The 19,243-nt window shown below is 44.3% G+C and overlaps 1 protein-coding gene and 1 long non-coding RNA gene across 4 annotated transcripts in view; both read left to right on the top strand.

The window, feature by feature from the left end:
- The window catches only part of LOC121290840 (Nance-Horan syndrome protein-like), a 457,730-nt gene that overhangs the window by 95,756 nt on the left and 342,731 nt on the right, over positions 1 to 19,243 (top strand). The gene's annotated exons all lie outside the window — the stretch shown is intronic.
- Positions 6,226 to 12,773, top strand: LOC121290841. Its single transcript, XR_005945887.1, has 2 exons — positions 6,226 to 6,342; positions 12,493 to 12,773. It is a non-coding gene; the product is annotated as an uncharacterized LOC121290841 (long non-coding RNA).

Genomic DNA, 19,243 nt, shown 5'->3' with positions numbered 1-19,243 from the left:
CCCTAGACAGGTCACTTCTACAAGTCCAGAGCCATCATCTCCTGGCACAGTCATTGGGTGGCATTGTGCTACATTCAAATAACACTTTTCATCAAGAACAAGACAACCATTTTTTTGTTGCCAGATTTGGACTTCACCTTCCCTGCCCACCAATATAATCAGATCAGAAGAATAGTGAAATAAAAAAAACACTTTTCTTTGAATTAGTTAACATAAGGGAATAAAAATCTGTTAGATATCAGCAGAACATTGAAAGCCTCAAATTCCTCTTAGAGAACCTGAAGTTTAACCTGTACCAGCCTGAAGCCAAATGTCAATCAAATATTGTGTCTAAACCCACACATTTTATTTTATTTTTCAAATATTATTTTCTCCTTTTCAGCCCTTGCTTCCCAATGACTATAAACCACATCACCTGTGGCTCAGTGTCAGTATTCTTGCCCTTTTGTCAGAAGGTTGAGAGTTGAAGTCCCATTCCAGTGCATCATTTAGGGTGACACACCTTGGGAGTGCTACACTGGTGGAGGAGCTTTCTTTTCAATGAGACATTAAACTTTTTGCTCTCGCAGGTGGACTCGTAAGATCCCATGACAATATTTTGCAGAAAAGTTGGGGATTAGCCCCAGTCTCCAGGTCAATATTTATCCTTAAACTACCATCACTGAGAAAACACAGATGATCTGGTTATTATCACTTTGTTCTTCAAGGGAACTGGCTGTCTGCAAATTGGCTGCCACATTTCCTGCACCTCAAAAGCACTTCAATGACTGGAAAATGCTTTGGAATGTTCTGGTGTCATAAAAGGCACCATATAAATAGAAGTATTTTTCATTCAAAGTGTAGAAGGTGAGCTAATATTTATCTGCATGTGCCGCTTTGCAGTTATGCCTGAGACCAAATGTTTGGAGTAAATTCTAGACTATTTGTGATGCAAGTTATGAGACTAGCCCTGGAGAATAACTGTATGACTTATGGGCCTAAATTTTATACTGTCCCGCTGGCGGGTTTTTACGCGGTGGGGGAGGGGGGGCCAGAGTGTGGAACTGCAGGGACAGGATCCCTCTGGGTTCCTGCCCACCCAGACCACAGAGCGATTTTATGGTGGGGTGGGCAAGGCCTCGCACAGGAATCCCACCCTTGCCCCATTAGAGGCCCTTGAGTGGCCAATTATTGACCACTTAAGGGCCATTTCCCACCCAGCCTCAGTTTTTAGGCTGGCAGGAGGATTGACCTTGCGTGGGGGAAGCCCGAAAGTCAAAGGACTTAGATCTCGGGTGGGAAAGTAGGGGGAGGGGGCAGCTCCATCAGAAGCCCTTTCCTGAAGTTGGGCACCCCCCCCCCCCCCCCCCCCCCCCCACTTTAAGGCCCAGTGGCCTCCAGACCTCCGTCCACCTGCTTCCCCCCCGAGATGGTGATCGCCCCCTTCGCACCTCCCCAGGTCGTCCCTACCCTCCCCACCATGGGACCCCTTGAACTTATTTGGGCCTCTGGTCTCTGGACCTAGGCTCCAACGTCCTCCTGAGGCTCCTCTTCTGTCGCTGAAGGGCTCGGAGGCTGCTGGCCACAGAGTAGCCAGCAGACCTCTAAGGTGGGACTTCCTCCCAAGTGAGGGGCAGAAGCCCCACCCGCAGCCACTTAATGCTCATTTGAGCGTGAAATGGCTGCGGGGCACCCAGAGTTGGCAGGAAACGAGACCCTGCCATCCAGAAAATTCAGGCCATAGGCCTGGCTTCATCCCTGCATGTGGGCGAATTCAAATGCTTTATGGACTTTTGCGACCCCAAGATATCAGAAGTACCAAAGATATTGCCTCCTAGCCCACTCTATATTATCCTAGATCCCAATTTTGCTTCCTCACCATGCCTCACTACACCCATAACATTGGCTGTAGCAATCCATGTAAATGCTCAGAGAGCACTTATTCCAGAGTGTACAGCCATGTCAATTCTTTTCTTGGTGTTCAACCGCTGGCATTACTCGACTCCTACACCGTACAGTTTGGACCTAGGGCCACTCCAAATGCAGCTGAATCTGGAGAAACAACAGGATTCTGCAATTCTAAACTCCCAATCCCCACCACCACAATGATTCATGTGATGACAGAGAGCTGTGGAAGCTCAATCATTGAGTATGTTTAAAACAGAGATTGACAGATTTCTAAACACCAATGACATATAGGAAAATGTGGTTAGTGTGGGGAAAGGGCATTTCAAGTGGATGATCAGTCATGATTGTATTGAATGGTGGAGCAGCCTCGACAGGCTGAATGGCCTACTCCTGCTCCTATGAATGACATATTCTGGCATGTCAGGTGGTTCCAGCATTGATATAAGGATTTCTTTTGGTTCCTTGGACCGATTGGGCAATGCCAACAGTGTATGCCATGTCCAATTTCCCAATTTCTGGGCTGTGCTTTGTTAACGGAGGTGGAAGTTGTGTCTTAAACTATTGGTCTCCGTGGCCCTCTGTTAGGTAAGTTATAACCCAACTCTTCTCCCATGGATCGCTGTCAAGTAAGCACAGCTGGAGAGTATCAGTGTCAAGGAAGATCAGGCTCAGATATCTTTTTTTGGCAGAAAGTGAGAAATGTTCCAAATTCTGGAACATTGCAAGCATGCGTAACTTTTTGTAGAGGCATGTTTCACTATTATTCTTTAGGTAGCTCACGCAGAGCTCATTTACAGAGAGAGTCTTTGTGCTTGATGTTGGGAGTAATATAGAGTACATTGTGCTCACTTCATACTGCAGAAACACACTGAACATTATTAGCAAATCACCAGCTGGTGACCTGGTTAAAAAGAAATAAATGATGATACTTTCCTTTGCATTGTTCAACTGTCTCAAATAATCCTATTAGACAAGGAGTCAGCCAGATCTGAGCAAATGCATTTGAGGAATAACTTTCATCTCCTTCTGCTTTTTTTTAAAGGGTAACTGAAGATGTATTGCCCCACAATGTTCTCCATATAACTCTGACATGCTACCCAGTATAACCCTGCTTTAAAAATAATCAGCCTCCAATTCCCTTTCACTGGTGAGATAGAGTGATGTTGAGTTTGTTTGTTTGCCCTGAGAGCTGCCAGTTAGACATATAGCTGTGGCTAGGATCACAGACTTGAGTCTGGTACCAGGCTGTGGCCCTGGACAAGGAACTCCCCCATCGAAGTGCCTGACAGTGCTAAAGGTAATCAAATAAACAACAGCCCATTGCTCGATCTTAGTAATTAAAGAGAGGTGATGGCAGCTTCTTCCCAGCACTTTGGTAAATGTGCTTTTGCGGCAGTTTTAAACCCTGCAGTGGTTTATTATGTGACAGGTTTCCCGTGTTCCAGTTTATACTCAAGGAACCTGGCATCCTACTGAAGTTTAGTTCCAGGAAGATCACAAAATATTTGTTGATGTGGAAAGCCATTCTGCCCATCTTAATCCATTCATCCAGAACAACCTGACACTCCACCTATTGCTACTTAAATGCTTCTAAGGCTTTTGTTCTCACCACTCGCCATGCCAAATTGGTCTCTGTGTAATATCAGTCCTAAAGTTCCCTTTTGCTAACTTGCACCTACGTCCCCTTGGCCCATGTCAGCTGCTTAATTTAAATTATATTAACTGGATTAACTTCTCCTTAACATTCACTCCCTTAATCAATATCTGATTGGATTTTATCTGCCATTGTCCTGCCTTGATTGGCTGATCTCTCAGATGCTTCCTTTTCTGGGCTAAAAATTCAAAGTCTCTCCAGATCCCAGGTCCCAGGGGTGAGGGAGCAACTTTGCGGCAAAGTTGCAAATGGTCTGCTTCAGCCTCAGATAGTGGCTAGTAAGAGCGATAGCAGCTCGGTGCCTCAGGGAGATTGAAGTGCACGTGCGCAAAAAAGCGCTGGACCCGACTCTCCCTCCTCCCTGCACCCGCACAAGCAGCGCAGCGCTACCGCTCATGATCCACACTGGGTGGGCCTTAATTGGCCCGCCCACATGAAATTGGCTCTGCAGCTGCTCATGCCCACTCACACCGAGCCCGCCCAACGCATGGAAAATCCTGGCCCTTGTGACCAATGGAGCGCCAACCCCGCTGGAGGAACCCCACCCCCTCCGGCCTCTCAAATGCCTCCCCCCCCCCCCCCCCCCCCACCCCCCCCACCGCTCCCACCAAACACTGCCTGACTAGCCCTAGTGAACCCATCCCACTTACCCGTGCTCTGGCCTCAAGCACAGCTCCTGCTCTGGGGACCTCCTGTAGTTCCAGCAGTGGCCACCATTCCTGGTGGCACTGCTGGAACTGAAGAGCTGCCGGCCCTCTGATTGGCTGGTAGCTCTAGGAGATGAGACATCCTGCACCAGGGCGGGGCACAGGTGACAGAAGACACTGCCTCAGGCAGCTGAGGACTGTAAACTCTACTGGCGGAGATGGATTCAGCCCTGACTTTCCGGCAGTGGGCAGCTCACCATCTCTGCATTAAACCCTACCATTGGCTTCAGCCCTTTCAAAACTTAAGTTGGAGGAAGTTTCTGCTGATCCAGTTCTGGATGACGGGCAGGCTGTGTGATAACTCAGAGGCACTGGAGGGGTTGCTGAGGTACAGCTGGAGTCATCAGCGTAAACCAGGAAACTAACAATACCTCACCATCTGGTTACCTGAGAGTCTAAAAGCTGTGGCTGTTGCTCATCCTAACTCCCTATCAATATCTGATTAAATTTCACCTGCCGTTATTCAGCCTACTCACAAGAGTTATTAAACTCCTCTTGATTTCACTGTCTCTTCTTGTTTTGTATCATCTGCAGCGTACACTGAGTTTCGCAGTCCAAAACCATTCATGTATATTAGAAACAGCGATGGGCGCAAAACTGGGGCCAGAGCCCTCCCCCAACCCCTTGCTTACTCCCACCCCGACATTACCTTTCTAATCAGAAGCCATTATTGTCTAATGTCCAGCCATGCTTGCAATGAATCCCCACAGCTTTGAGCTTAAACAGTCATATTCCATGCTGTACTTTATCAGGTGCCTTTTTGGAAGTCTTAAGCACCCAACATTATAGGGCTCACCACAGTTGATTTGATTTGTCACATCCTCAAAGAAATCAAGGAGGTTGGTTGTACAAGACCACGACAGCGACAGCTTGCATTTCCCCACTGCCTTTTAATGTGACAAAACGTCCCAAGGAGTGTAATTGAACAAAAATTGACCCTGGGCCACAGAAAGAGAAATTAGGACCAGTGACCAAAAGATTGGTCAAAGAGCTAAGTTTTGAGGGGAGAGAGGAACTAGAGAGTTGGTAAAGTTTCTGGAGGAAATACAAACAGAAAATAGGAGCAGCAGTAGGTCATTCAGCCCTTTGAGCCCACTCTGCAATTCAATAAAGCTGGTACTCTATCTCAATGCCATACTCCTGCCCACCACCCACGCCCCCCTTCACATACCCCTCGCACCTTTAGAGTTTAGAAATCTATCTGTTTCCTTCTTAAATATATTCAGTGACTTGGCCTCCACAGCCTCCTGTGGTAGAGGATTCCATAGGTTCACCACCCTCTGAGTGAAGAACTTTCTCCTCATCTCAGTCCTAAATGGCCCATCCCGTATCCTGAGACTGTGACCCCTTAGTTCTAGATCCCCCCAGCCAGAGGAGACATCATCCCTGCATCCAGTCTGTCCAGTCCTGTCGAAATTTTATATGTTTCAATGAGATCCCTCCTCCGTCATTGCTCTTAATTCCAGTGAACACTATCCTGGTCGGCTCAATCTCTCCTCATACGACAATCCTGCCATCCTAGTCGGTGAGCCTTCGCTGCACTCTCTCTGTACCAGAGGTTAGGGTATGGACTAGGTAAAGGCACAGCTGCCAGTGGTGGAGCCTTGGAAATCAGGGATCAACTTTCCCCACCCAAAGCTGTGCTGATTCCTGTTCAGCAGGCCGTTGCGGTGACAGAGCATTCTCGAGTTCCTCGCTGATAATCCAACCCTAATGAGGATGAATATGTGCTTAATGTGAATGTAACCAATCCGAAAGTAAAATCTCCTCACAAATGGAAGGAGTAATAGGGCATGGGCTTACAGCCGCAGTCCCCTGGAGAGTTGCCAGGGACACTTGTGCTATCTAGTGGCTATTTTCAGAGCATCGTTAGCAGAGGTCCGGAAAGAGCCTGTCATTTGAGTGCTATCCAGTCACTGTCTGTTCTATGAGGTGCAAGGCTGCCTCACACTAGCCGTTGTATGACTGGTAATCAAATGAACTGGTGCTGTTAAATTCTCTAACCTGTCTCCAAGGACTATTGTTGGAAGTGATTAAAATGAACGGATTAATCTCCTTGCCTGTGTGACATGAAAACATATTACCTTGGAATGGGTGAGCTGATTTCTTTTCAGCAGGGACGCAGTAATGTTACAGGGTGACAAGATTCCCCCTGGAGAGGCTTGCATTTGGTAGTCCGGGTTGTGAGAAATGTTTTTACAGGATTTGGCCTGTTTCATTTATGATGAAAATGGGAGCCGTTTTTAGGTTGTGATGGGATCAGTGGATCGCTCTGTAAATTCTCATCTGAGGGATATGAGTGGGTTCAGTGTTCAGACAGGCCCAGAGCTCGGGTGTGCATTATTGCTATATTTTAAGCGCAAGGAGCCTCCATTAATTGGTGGCATTTTTGCACACGCTTTGTAAAATAATGTTTCATTTCTGAACCCCAGACAATTCTGTTGACATCTTGATGTTGATCATCCCTAAAACGTGAGACGTTGCTATCACCCCAATACACTTGAGTGTTTATTGAATAAAACGATTTGGAAAAAGCAAGAGGCTGTAGCAGTTATTGTGTCACTTTGCTTAGGATATTCCTCTTTTACACTGATGGTTAATAGGCTGCAGCAGCAATTCTTTAGCAATTCAGTGACATGGGGATACGTTCCAAAGACTCGACAAATAACTTTGTAGAGGCGTCTCCCTGATTTCCCATGGTTCAGGTTGGCTGACGGTTAGTTCTCATGACATTGGGGGATCTGTACTGCTGTATAGTAAAGATTTATGGATTGCTATTTTGTGTTTGGTTTGTCTTGCGTTACGTCTCTTGTGGGGGCTCAGATTAGTAAAACATAATTTTATTTGTATAAGACAAGGAGTTTAAATCTGTGCTCACATAGATATATGGGAAGCAATCAAAACTAAGCAGGTGCACCTCATGAATGCACTGTCTGGTGTGGAACTGAAACATGCAGACATGAAGGCCCCAGGTTTGATTCCCCCTCCCCCCTCACCATCCCCTGCCTAACCTGTGATTACTTAGAGAAATAATTTGCATTTATTTATGTAGTTATTTTTTATTTGTTCATGGGATGTGGGCAAGGCTGGCAAGGCCAACATTTATTGCCCATCCCTAATTACCCTTGGTGGTGGTGAGCCGTCACCTTGAGCTGCTGCAGTCTCTGTGGTGTAGGTAAACCCACAGTGCTGTTAGGGTGGGAGTTCCAGGGCTTTGATCCAAGAACAGTGAAGGAACAGCGATTTAGTTCCAAGTCAGGATGGTGTGTGGCTTGGAGAGAAACTTGTAGGTGGTGGTGTTGTCATGTGGCTGCTGCCCTTGTCCTTTCAGGTGGTAGAGGTGGCAGGTTTGGAAGGTGCTGTTGAAAGGAGCCATGGTGAGTTGCCACAGTGGATCTTGTCGATGGTGTACACTGCTGCCAGTGTGCTCCAGTGGTGGAGGGAGTGAATGTTTAAGGTGGTGAACGGTGTGCTAGTCGAATGGGCTGCCTTGTCTTGGAAGGTGTGGAGCTTCTTGAGAGTTGTGGGAGCTGCACTCATCCAGATGATTGGGGAGTATTCCATCACACTTCTGAATTGTGCCTTGTAGATGGTGGACAGGCTTTGGGGAGTCAGGAGGTGGGTTACTTGCCATTGGATTCCCAGCCACTGACCTGCTCTTGTAGCCACTGTATTTATATGGCTAGTCCAGTTCAGTTTCTGGTCAATAGTAACCCCCAGGATGTTGATATGGAGCTTTTTACAACCTCAGGACATCCCAAAGCACTTTACAACCAATGAAACACTTTTAATTTATTATAATCTAGGAAATGTAGCAGCCAATTTTTACACAGGAAACTCCCAAAAACAGCAATGTGACAGACCAGATGATCTGTCTTGGACATCGATTGAGGGATAAATATCAGCCAGAGCACCTGGATGAACTTCTGCTCTTCTTTAAAATGGTGTCTTGAGATCTTTTACATCCATCTGAGAGGACATACAGGGCCTCGGTTTAACATCTCATCTGAAAGACAGAGTGGCACTCCCTCAGTACTGCATCAGAATGTTAGCCTAGGTGTTTGTTCTTAAGTACCTGGAGTGGGGCTCAAACCCTAAATCATCTGACTCAGGCCAGAGTCCTACCAATTGAGCCATGTCTGACACTCTCATTGTAGTTGGGGTGACAGCAAGAACACTATAATTAGCCTGCTGTCTAAGATGGGGTTTCCCAAAAAGCGGGTTGTGACCCCCGTTGGGGTCACTGGATGATCCTTTGGGGTTGCAAGCTCTGAGATAGCAATGGTGTCATGACTGCCAATTTTTTCCCCCAAACAGTTCGTCAATAGGGCAGCTTTTCGCTGCCTTGACTGGTTGTTTGTTCAGTGCCCTGATTGGCCATTCAGTTCTGCTTTCCAACTGGCTAAATGGGGACTTCCATGTACATGTTCATAATGGAGGGGGTACTTTGCGCATTGTGGTGAATGGTGGGACAGTCCTGGGATCAACGCCAAAGCCACATGTACAATTCTTGACTCCAAAGCCCCATCAGATTCTTCAAACAGGTTGTGGGTAGAAGCACCGACTCATGCTCAGCAACTCACCCATCCTCTGTCTGCACCCCCCCCCCCCACCCCCCACACAGTCCCCCCACCCACATGGGTATGTGCCTTCAGGAGAGTAAAGGAGGAGAAAATTGGAAGTGGGAAACAAAATACAGAGAGCTTTCATAAATTAACAGAAGACAGACAATTGAATGTCTTGCAATAAAGACTTTGTTGCAAAATCCTTTTATCTCTTGAAATAATAGTTAGGTGTCACTGATGTGATTAAGGCCTCAGGCTTTGACTAATACCAGCCTGTAATAAGTGTCTGGAATGCACCTGTATGACATTATCAATCCAAAAAACATTACAACTAGAATTACCTGACAGAGCTAGCTAGGCACAGAATAGCAAGAAATGCAAGGGTCAGTGTGTCAGGCTGGGCTGATTTAGAATTGCAGTGGTGGTTGAATGCTCTACCTTCCCCTCCCACCATTTACTGCTCCCCCATGGTTGATGACCTTTGCATAACCTTCAGCAGCAGTGACAAGCTTGATAGCTTCCCCCATTGAAATGGAATGACCATCAGGGTAGGAGTCCTTCATGGAGGGAGACAAATAAGGTGTCAGTTACTGAGAGAAAAATTAAACCTTTTGCATGGATAGGTCTTGCTCCTTTTAGAGATTTCAAAGCCCATTTATTTTTAATTCCCTGTATTTTCTCACGCAGGTAGTAGAATTTTTTTAAACAAACTGAATGCTGATGGCGAGCAATGTAATATAGAGAATCAGCAAAACATTTTAATAACTGGTAGAGAGCCTGAGCATTTGATAGAATCCAGAGCATTTTGTGCAATGCAGTTTTGAAGGCTTGTTAACCAGCATTCTGAGATTTCTTTTACAGAGGTCTATTAAAATCAACAATAAGGTGGTAATATATTTAGCAGGTAAGAGCTTCAGCACACATCAAGTTGATTTGGAACCCTCTGACCCTTGCTGTAGAAAGAGTGTCAAGTAGGGAACAGTGAAGAGAAAAGAAGACCTGCATTTATATAGCACCTTTCACAACCTTAAGGCATCCCAATGTGCTTTATGGGCAATTACTTTTGGATTGTACTCACTGCTCTAGTACAGGGAGTCAGGAAATGAATGAGTAAGAAGGTAAGTATGAAAAGCAAAGGAAACTGCTTGCCTTGCGATTGTGGGATGACTCTATCTTCTTCCCCCCAACCCCCCCCCCCCATTCCCTGTATTACCTCCATCTTCAGAATCTCAAGGGTCTTCTCCTCCTAGCAGTCAATCGCTGGATTTTGTAATAATAACGGTGAGACTAACAACACTTAAAATAACAGTCAAATAGCAACTTCTTGTGATTACTTACAGTAGTTAAATGTCTTACAGTAGTTAAATGTGTAAATCAGGAAGTTGCTATCTGAGATCCTGCTCCTCCAAAAACTGGGTGATAATGGTATTTCATGGGGGGGGACACACCATTGAAATAAATGGAACAGCATGACTTGCATTACTGAGCTAATATATCCTCACTAAAATCACCAAGAAAATGTCAGGCTTTGTCTACCCTTTTAATGATCCGATAAGTGTTAATTACTGCCAAGCAACCCCTCTGGCATTAAAAATTAACGTTAACCATTTGGAATCTCATTCCTTCAGAATTTAATTATTGTTGGAGAATGAAACAAATAAAAGTTTAATTTTTTTCTTTCTGTCCTTTATCTCTCGCTTAATCCCACCTTTCTTTCCCTCTCTTTATTTTGCTTTCTGCACCTGATTTGACATTGAATCAAATATTCTGACAGTTGCTGGTTCAGACTGCGCTGCTTATTAATGCTTCTTCGAGCTGATTGATTAAGGAGATCTACAGTTGCCTGCCCTGTTCACATATGTCCCAGATTCTCTGTAGAGGACATTGCACTTTGATTGGAAAACAAGAACTAACAAAAATCCATGGAAAGTCTGTGGGTCAGTGCAAATTTAGCAGTCATTTGTCCATTGACCACAAAATTCGGCCCAATATGTCACCTGCCCCGCCTGCTGTCTTGATGCATTGACACCAGTTATGTGCAACTGCAAGGAGAACCAAAAGGCATTGATGTTGGAATAAGGGACCTGAGAGATGTGTCACCGCAGGGTGGCATCTGCTTTTAAGCAACTTTCTGTATGTGCCACATGGGGGCACTTTGTACTGGCATCACTTGGCTTCTGTTTCTTGTCCCATTGAATGGGTCAATAAGCAAACCTTGCTCATGGTGATAATGCCGGTGGGAACAAAAATCAGAGGTGGGGATAAGATTTATCTTCACAACCTTGCCGATAATCTGGTGGAGTGGATTGCCTGTCCATTGTATAATTCACCCAACCTTCCTGCCATTGATAACCAATTTACCCAGTTCGTTTGGTTGCCAGGACAGGCATTTACCTTAGATTGTGGCATAAAATCGACTTGCCATGTAAGATGACCACATTTTGTCAACACCAACAATCACGTTGAGGCCTATACTCATCGTCTAAGTTGATCTTCACTTTCCTGCTAAGAAATGCTAAACTCGCATTAAGAGTCGGCCTCAGTTTTTCACCTCAGAAATGCACGGTCTGCTCACCTTATAAGTTGGCGCATGGGCTCAAGCAGGAGATACAGGTCATGGTGCAAATAAAATGCGTGGGAGTTTAAGACAGGCCCATGCAGAGCAGACTTTGCGTGACGAGCAACAAACAGAAATGGGTCCTCCAGCCAAAGGAATGGATTATAAAGCTGGTTTCAAGCTAAAAGTCATAACACTTGCTAACTCGTCAAATAACTGTGCTGCAGCAAGGGAATCCAGTTAGTGAAGAACTGGTGTGAGAATGGAAGAAGAAGGAACCGACCCTGAAGAAGATGCTGAAGATCAAACATGCCATGAGAACAGGGACCAGCCACTGGCCACTGTATTGGAATGGGTCCACAAGAATTGTCAGAATGGTTACATCGTCACCCGAAATGCAATGCGTACAAATGCATTTTAAGGGCCAAATCGAACAGCCAGTTGGTGTCGGCATTTTATGGAACTAAAATGTGTAGCATTGCTGCAGAAGGCCAAGGTTGCCCAGAGACTGCCAAAAGACCTTGATGCCAAAATTACCAGGCCCCAGCTTTATCAAGAGACAGCAGCAAAAGCACGAGTACCTGCTACATCACATTGCCTGCATGGATGAAATGCCCATGAATTTCGCTGTCCAGCAACCAAGCTGTGGAATGCAAAGATTCGAAAACAGTTCAAAAACCACAGGCAATGAGAAGACAAGGTTCACGGTGCTATTAGCTGGCATGGCTGACAGAGCGAAATTAAATTTTCAAATGTATAACCATGCCGAAAATCATGTTCCCTGCAGGAGTTTTTGACCAGCCTGTGACAATGGTTGGATGGATGAGGATAGAGTGAAGTTGTGAATCGATAATGCGTGTAATTATCATTCCAAAGAAAGAATGCTACTTATTAGTGTGGGACATGTAACATGTCCCATATAACCAATGAGATCATGAGGCACCGGCTAAGAAATAGCACCCACATTGCAGTTATACAGGGGTTCAACCTGCTGATGTGTACCTCAACGAGCCATCCAAGGGTCATGTTCAGGTCGGATAGAATAGGTGGAATAGGGGAAAACAATCTTTGAGGAAGTGTGCGAGCTGCCCTGCCTGATGTTTTGTTTGGTTTCGTCATCAGATCGTGGGATGCTATTTATGCGGACACTGTCAGCAGGTTGTTCAAAAAATGTCAAAAATATCCCATTCAATGGATGGGGAGCAAGATGATTTGTTGCGGAGAGATGATTCTGAAACCAAAAGCGCCAAAAGCTGCTCAAGACTGGGACCCTTACGATGGTAGCCAAAGTGATTCAGAATGAATTTGATAAACTCTTTACGTCGGATGCTGAAGACAAGAATTTATTGGTCTTTGGAACATTTTGATTGTGGTTAACAGTATTCAATAAAGTGTGTCGCATTGATTTAATTTGTGCTACTTTTTGAATTTCAAAATGGTGACCACCTACACCAACACCGGTGGTACATATTTTATATCTTGCCTATAAGTTGAGCCCTGTTTTTGAAAGAATTTTGAGAAGCTTCAAAGGCTGACTTATACACCACGATCTACAGTACTGAAAATAGAGTGAAAGGGCTAGAATTTCTCTTTGTGCTACTTTCACCAGGTTTCTGAGTCTGGTAACCTAACAAAATTGTTAATTTATTTATAACCTCATCATAATATTGTGCAGGCAAATTTGGACCTTTAATTGCTACTTAGTAAGAAATAAAGAACTCACAGCTCAAATCCAGTTTGTTCAAGTTGACTTTCCCACCTCTTTAATAGAGTCATATCACCTCCAAGCTAGGCTGAAGTTTATAAATCTTTTTTTTTAGGGACTTCACTGACATTTTCCTGAGGGGCAGTTCTCTTGTTTGCAGCTTCTTATGTGCAGAGACCAGAGTAAGAAGTCAAATGTTGCCAGCACCGACATTCATTAATATCTCTTGGCTAGCCAGCAGACAAGTGCTAAAAAGACTAATTGCTGCAACACAAGTGAAGATTTGTCCCTTTTTAAGAGACAATTTTCATCTTTTTTTTAGAAAAAGGACAAGGCATAAATAATGCAATAGTCAATTTTTCAGCCAGGTAAATGGGCAGAAAACTTGTTAAAATGCATGTACCTAACTCATTTATCCAAGTGCTCCAACTGTTTCTGTTGGACAAGAAAGCCATTTTTAAAAGTGAAAAATTGGAGGAAAATTACTTGTAATCCTGTTCTTTATAAATGGATGCATTGTTAAGTTGCACAGAGCACACAGTCCAAGTACTTAGAAATTAGATTATCTGTTCAGTATCATGGATAGATTCTCTAATCCAGGCCCTCGTGAAGAGTACCTCTCACAGGGAGCACTAATTGGGGAAGTTGCAGGTAAATCTGGGGTTGCTGACTCTCAGTTGATAGGGTTGCCAACCCTCCTGGACCTTCAGGAGTTAAAGATTTTTCAAAATTAGATGGTACATGTTGCACAATAGCAGCAGTGTCTACCATCTACAAGATGCACTGCAGGAATTCACCATGTCTCCTTAGACAGCACCTTCCAAACCCATGGCTGCTATCGTCTAGAAGGACAAGGGCAGCAGATAGATGGGAATACCACCACCTGGAGGTTTCCCTCCAAGTCACTCACCATCCTGACTTGGAAATATATCACCGTTCCCTCACTGGCGCTGGGTCAAAATCCTGGAACTCCCTAACAGCACTGTGGGTGTACCTACACCACATGGACTGTAGGGGACTGCAGCTCACCACAACCTTCTCAAGGGCAACTAGGGATGGGGAATAAATGCTGACCCAGCCAGCGAAGCCCACACCCTAAGAATGATTTTTTTTTAAATTGTGTTGCAAAACAATAGTTACATTAGAAAAATGTTTTCTTCATTCTCTTTGAACACATTTGCCAATTATAAAAATATTGACAAATGGGGAGAAGTAATGTTTCACTGGGTGGAGCGATTGGAGGTAAGAGATCACATGATAAGACCTCTGGGAATTTGTCCAACTGGAATTGCCAACTCCATCTTGACCAATGGTCCTTGGTCAGAGCACCTGGCCATGGGAAACTAGTTTCTTTCACCACTCTTATGTGTTGCTCTGTCTCCTAACTCAATGAGCCCCTCCTCACCTAACAACCTGCACTACCTATTGACTTTGGGCGAAGTTTTCCCAGGAGAAGCGTCTTTGGTGGGGGACAGCCAGTTTGAAGTAACCAATCACATTAGTTTATAGCCTGAATCTCTGGTTGCAGCTTCAAGCCTCACTGTCCTGGCATCTCTTTTGGCCGAGTGAGGTTATTAAAAGCTTGTTTGAATGTGAAACTTCTGACCTTGTTGCACTGGGATTTATTTTTTGCAGCACATTCCAGGCGACAGGAATGTGGTGTCGATAAAGCAAAATGAAGTCACCAAATCCAAAGTAGCTGAGAGTGCAGAACAGTTGGTCTGACACTGAAGCAACAGACTGACCCATGAAAACTGGACAGAATAAGCTAATGTACATAATGTACATCATGGCATCCCTGAATTTGTCCAACTGGAATTGTCAACTCCATCTTGACCAATAGGAAACTAGTTTCTTTCACCACTCTTATGTGTTGCTCTGTCTCCTAACTCAATGATCCCCTCCCCACCTAACAACCTACACTACCTATTGACTTTGGGCGAAGCTTTCCCAGGAGAAGCTCATTAGAATTCTCCTTTGCTTCAAGACCTGCGTGTGTTTGGGGACAATAAGGCAGATCCTCAACTTGCCGCCTGAGGGTAAAAAGAGCATTGCCTGTTATAGAAACTGCCCAATTTTCATTTCTAGTTAAATCAAGAGGATTATGCTTTCAGGTAGATGTAACATGTAAGCAGAAGGTTACCTGTATTATCAGCCAGTGTGGAGAGTCTTGGCCACAAGGAGGTCATCATAAAAATCTGAGTTTCTCCTCATCAGATACTGGCACTATTAGAGAAGATATCAGCTGTTGGATGAGCATTCAGGAGTGGAAGTCCTGGATGATTTTCTTTTTCCCTCCCATACCTCAAGTTCTGGTGCAGGATCCACATCACCACTCCAGCTGTGGTCATTTAGTTCAACACAAACCAGGGAATGCACCATTCCTAGATCAGTGCCACAGCACGGAGTGCATTCACACAGTGTGAAATCAGGTATCAGAGCTTCTGGCTCAAGTGATAATATACTGGGTCAGAGTGGTGCCAAGCGAAGACTAGTTGTTCCAAGATTCGATCCCATAAGACCATAAGATGTAGGAGATGTAGGCCATTCAGCCCATCAAGTCTGCTCTGCCATTCGACGAGATCATGGCTGATCTGATAATCCTCAACTCCAGTTTCTTGCCTCGTTTCCATAATCCTTGATTCCCTTACTGATTAAAAATCTGTCTATCTCAGCCTTGAATATACTTAACGACCCAGCCTCTATTGCCCTTTGTGGTAAAGAATTCCACAGGTTGACTACCCTCTGAGAGAAGAAATTCCTCCTCATCTCTGTCTTAAATGGGCAACCCCTTAATCTGAGATTATGCCCTCTGGTCCTAGACTCTCTCACAAGGGGATCCCAGGCCTATGCTGACCTAACTGATCTCAGCGCACAGCTGCTCTCTGTATATTTCGGCTAGTTAGGGCAATAGAATAAGTCATGCTGCCCATTGTTGTTCACTGAGAAGGTGTGTGTGTTGTGTGTGTGTGTGTGTGTGTGTGTGTGTGTGTGTGTGTGTGTGTGTGTGTGTGTGTGTGTGTGAATGTGTTTAGGCTTAGCTGTGACTTGTTCTGAGTTCATACTTCAAATGATCACACGTGAAGAATGATCACTTGAGCAAGAGAGGGCTTAGAGTTGTACCTAATGTGAGCCACTGCCAGCAGGAGACGCAGGGGCAAACATTGTGGGGGTGGCAGGGAGGGGAGGGGCTTTTTTTAAGAAACTGTACTTTCAGCAATAAGGCTATTAGCACTTGACCGTGCAGCATTTTAACATGGTTTCTGTTTCACCAGACTGCTATTTTACTGGAAAGTTTTGACTTTTTAGTAGGTCTGTGTAGGTGTTAGAAAAGGAGTGAAGCTTTTGTTGGCACTATAAAGCAAGGCCTGTGGCCTGAATGTTAACCGTGTAATTTCCGGTTTCTCTGTTGTAAACAGTCTGGATTTGATGGGTGTGTGGAACGGTGCCATTCATTTTCCACACACATCTCACTGACTGTGGCAACAATGAGCCTTCCTGATTTGAATGGACAGCCATGCTCCGGTTATTTAGCTTCAGTGCAGGTGAGCTGGTTCGATATTGATTCCCTTGGACAGGGAGCTGATGACCTACTGCAGAGCATGCTCCCCTCGAGCTCACATATTAAAGATGCTGGCAGAGGCGTTGGATCAACAGGCATTCAAAATGCTGTCTGCTGCTGACTGAATGCAACAGCCACGCCAGATATTGCTAATTGTTGGATTTGCATATTGGTTGAGTGTAAAGCCACTGACAGCCTTTTTGATGAAATTTACAGCACTGACGTAGGCTATTCAGCCCAAATGGTGTAATCCTGTCAGAGTAAAGAAGTTTCTCCTCATTGGATCAATCCCAACCCCGGATTGAAAATCCAGCCCAAAGATTCCTATCAGCTGAGCCAAGGCTGAAAATATAATTGAAAACTCATGATTAAATTGGAAATCTAGTATAAAAATAGTGATTATCCAGCCTGACCCTTGGCATCTGTGAAGTGCAAGGAGGGGCTAATGTTCCTGGAAGGGAACCTTTTTTGTTTTTGCATCTTCTGTTTTTAGTTCACACCAGTGTTCATGTTTTAAGGAATATTAGGATTTTAATGCCGGGCAGAAGAAATGAAATAGATTTGTTTAAGAGGCAGAATGTGCCCTTTGAAAGGGTAGCCTCAGTGAGTGCAGTGGTAATTTTCAAAGAGGATTTGAGACTCTAGTTAAAAAGGAAAAGCTAACATGACTAAGGGGGAAGAGCAGTGAAGTGGGACAGATTGGACAGCTCTTTCAGAGAGCAGGCACAGGCACAATTTAACACCTCATCTGAAAGGCAGCACCTTCGACAGAGCAGCGCTCCCCCAGTGCCATACTGGAGTGTCAGCCCTGATTTTTGTGCTCAAGACCTGGAGGAAGACTTGCACCCACAAGCTTCTGACTCTGAGGCGAGAGTGCTACCAACTGAGCTGACACAAATTGCAAGCAAATGGCCAGCTTTCTGCTTAATGCTATGAGGCTATGGCCTCACACATCATTTTAGCTTCAAACGCACTAAGAAACCAGAACCCTAATATTAAGACCAATGGATGCAACGTTTGGTCTGTTCCTGTTGTACTCTTGTGAAAATTAAATCTAGGAAATTGTTCTGCATATTTCCATAATCCAAACATAAATATTGGTGACTAGAAATTAATTCCACCTTATCAGATGCTAAAACCAAGTCAGAAATCCTTTCCTTGTTTTCACAGTCTGTAGCCAGTATCCACTGTTGCTTGTTTTAATCAAATATATTTTAACAAATTTAAAAGATGAAATAAAATCTTCTTTATCCTTCCAAAATGCCCAAAGGTTTTGAAAAGGACGGACCCAGGAGATGTTTGGAGGGTGCAGCTTTTCATATTAAATCAGTTTCACTTCGTTTTCTTTTGGACCCTTGCAGCAAAATGCAAATTCCTCAATAATTAAATCTTACAATTACTCTCTTTTCGATTTACTGATTAGTCTCTGTATTTTCTTCTTCCTATATAGCACGCTCTTGTCATTTTCTGTAGGGTAATTCTTTAATGATATCAAGTTCATCTTGAGCGAGGTAGACTTTGCAGGGGTTGCAGGAACTAGGTCACTGAACTAAGCTGCAATTTTGGATGAAATCAGAGAGGACAGGAATTTGCATATTCCATTTCTACAGGGCTATTTATAGGGCCAAAATAAGGGCCAAAAGAACCAGGAGGAAGATGCTGCATAAACAGAAGGAATTATTTTCATTTTTGGGAGTTTACTGAGGATAAAGTTTCAATTACTTTGGCAAATAGTAGTTCTACATCTATTACATATACATAATGCTTCATTTTAAAAGGCAATTTAAAAAAATCTTCTGTGCCAAGGTGGACAAAGATGTAGGTAGGGCTAAACCTGAATAATCACTTGTTGCAAGCAGAATGATGGCCTGGGCTAAAATAATGTCGAAGTTCAAATGAGAATTTAACAGCAAGACTCTACAAATATTAAGCATTGTAGCTCGGCAGCTAGCTTAGAGCATTCCAAAACAGCCTATCTCTATTTTACCTGTGGCCCTCAGTCAGATTATCAGCTGCTTCAAGCATGTGTGGGACCACCATCCGTGGATGTTGGGGACTCTGCTGTTTCCTTGTCACCTCTAGGAGAGGGGACAAGGAAATTTTGTTGGGAGGTGAGGCTGTTCTAGCATATCAAGAGCGAGTGAAAGGGATTTGTAAAGACTATATATAGGTCCTAACATTTTTCTCTGTTCCTTTGGGGAAATGCCTTGTCCTGTTTTGGCATCATGACAGACTGACACAATTGAAAATCAGGAGCAGAGATATGACAGACAGAGACTCACATCGAATCAGTGTGAGCCTTAGCGAACTGAAATGTTACCGAGTAACCCCTGTAAAAGAGACGATTGAGGTTCATGACTGTCCAGAAAAACGAGTTGGTAATTAACCCTGGACGAGCTGACCTCCACAGATAAAGTTCAGTTTTGAACATTCTACATTCCAGACCACATTGCTAAAATGGCCTCTGATTTCTTCAGGATGCCCCGAGGTTGTGAAAACTGCTATATAAATGCAGGTTTTTAATGCCTGAGGTAATTTTCTTTCTTCAGATATGGACAACATGGTGATTATTGCCCAATCAGAGATAACCACATAATGGAGGACTG

This window comes from Carcharodon carcharias, chromosome 18, assembly GCF_017639515.1.
Source record: "Carcharodon carcharias isolate sCarCar2 chromosome 18, sCarCar2.pri, whole genome shotgun sequence".
Lineage (NCBI taxonomy): Eukaryota > Metazoa > Chordata > Chondrichthyes > Lamniformes > Lamnidae > Carcharodon > Carcharodon carcharias.
The sequence above is the reverse complement of the archived record's forward strand: the minus strand, read 5'-3'. Positions and strand labels throughout refer to the sequence as shown.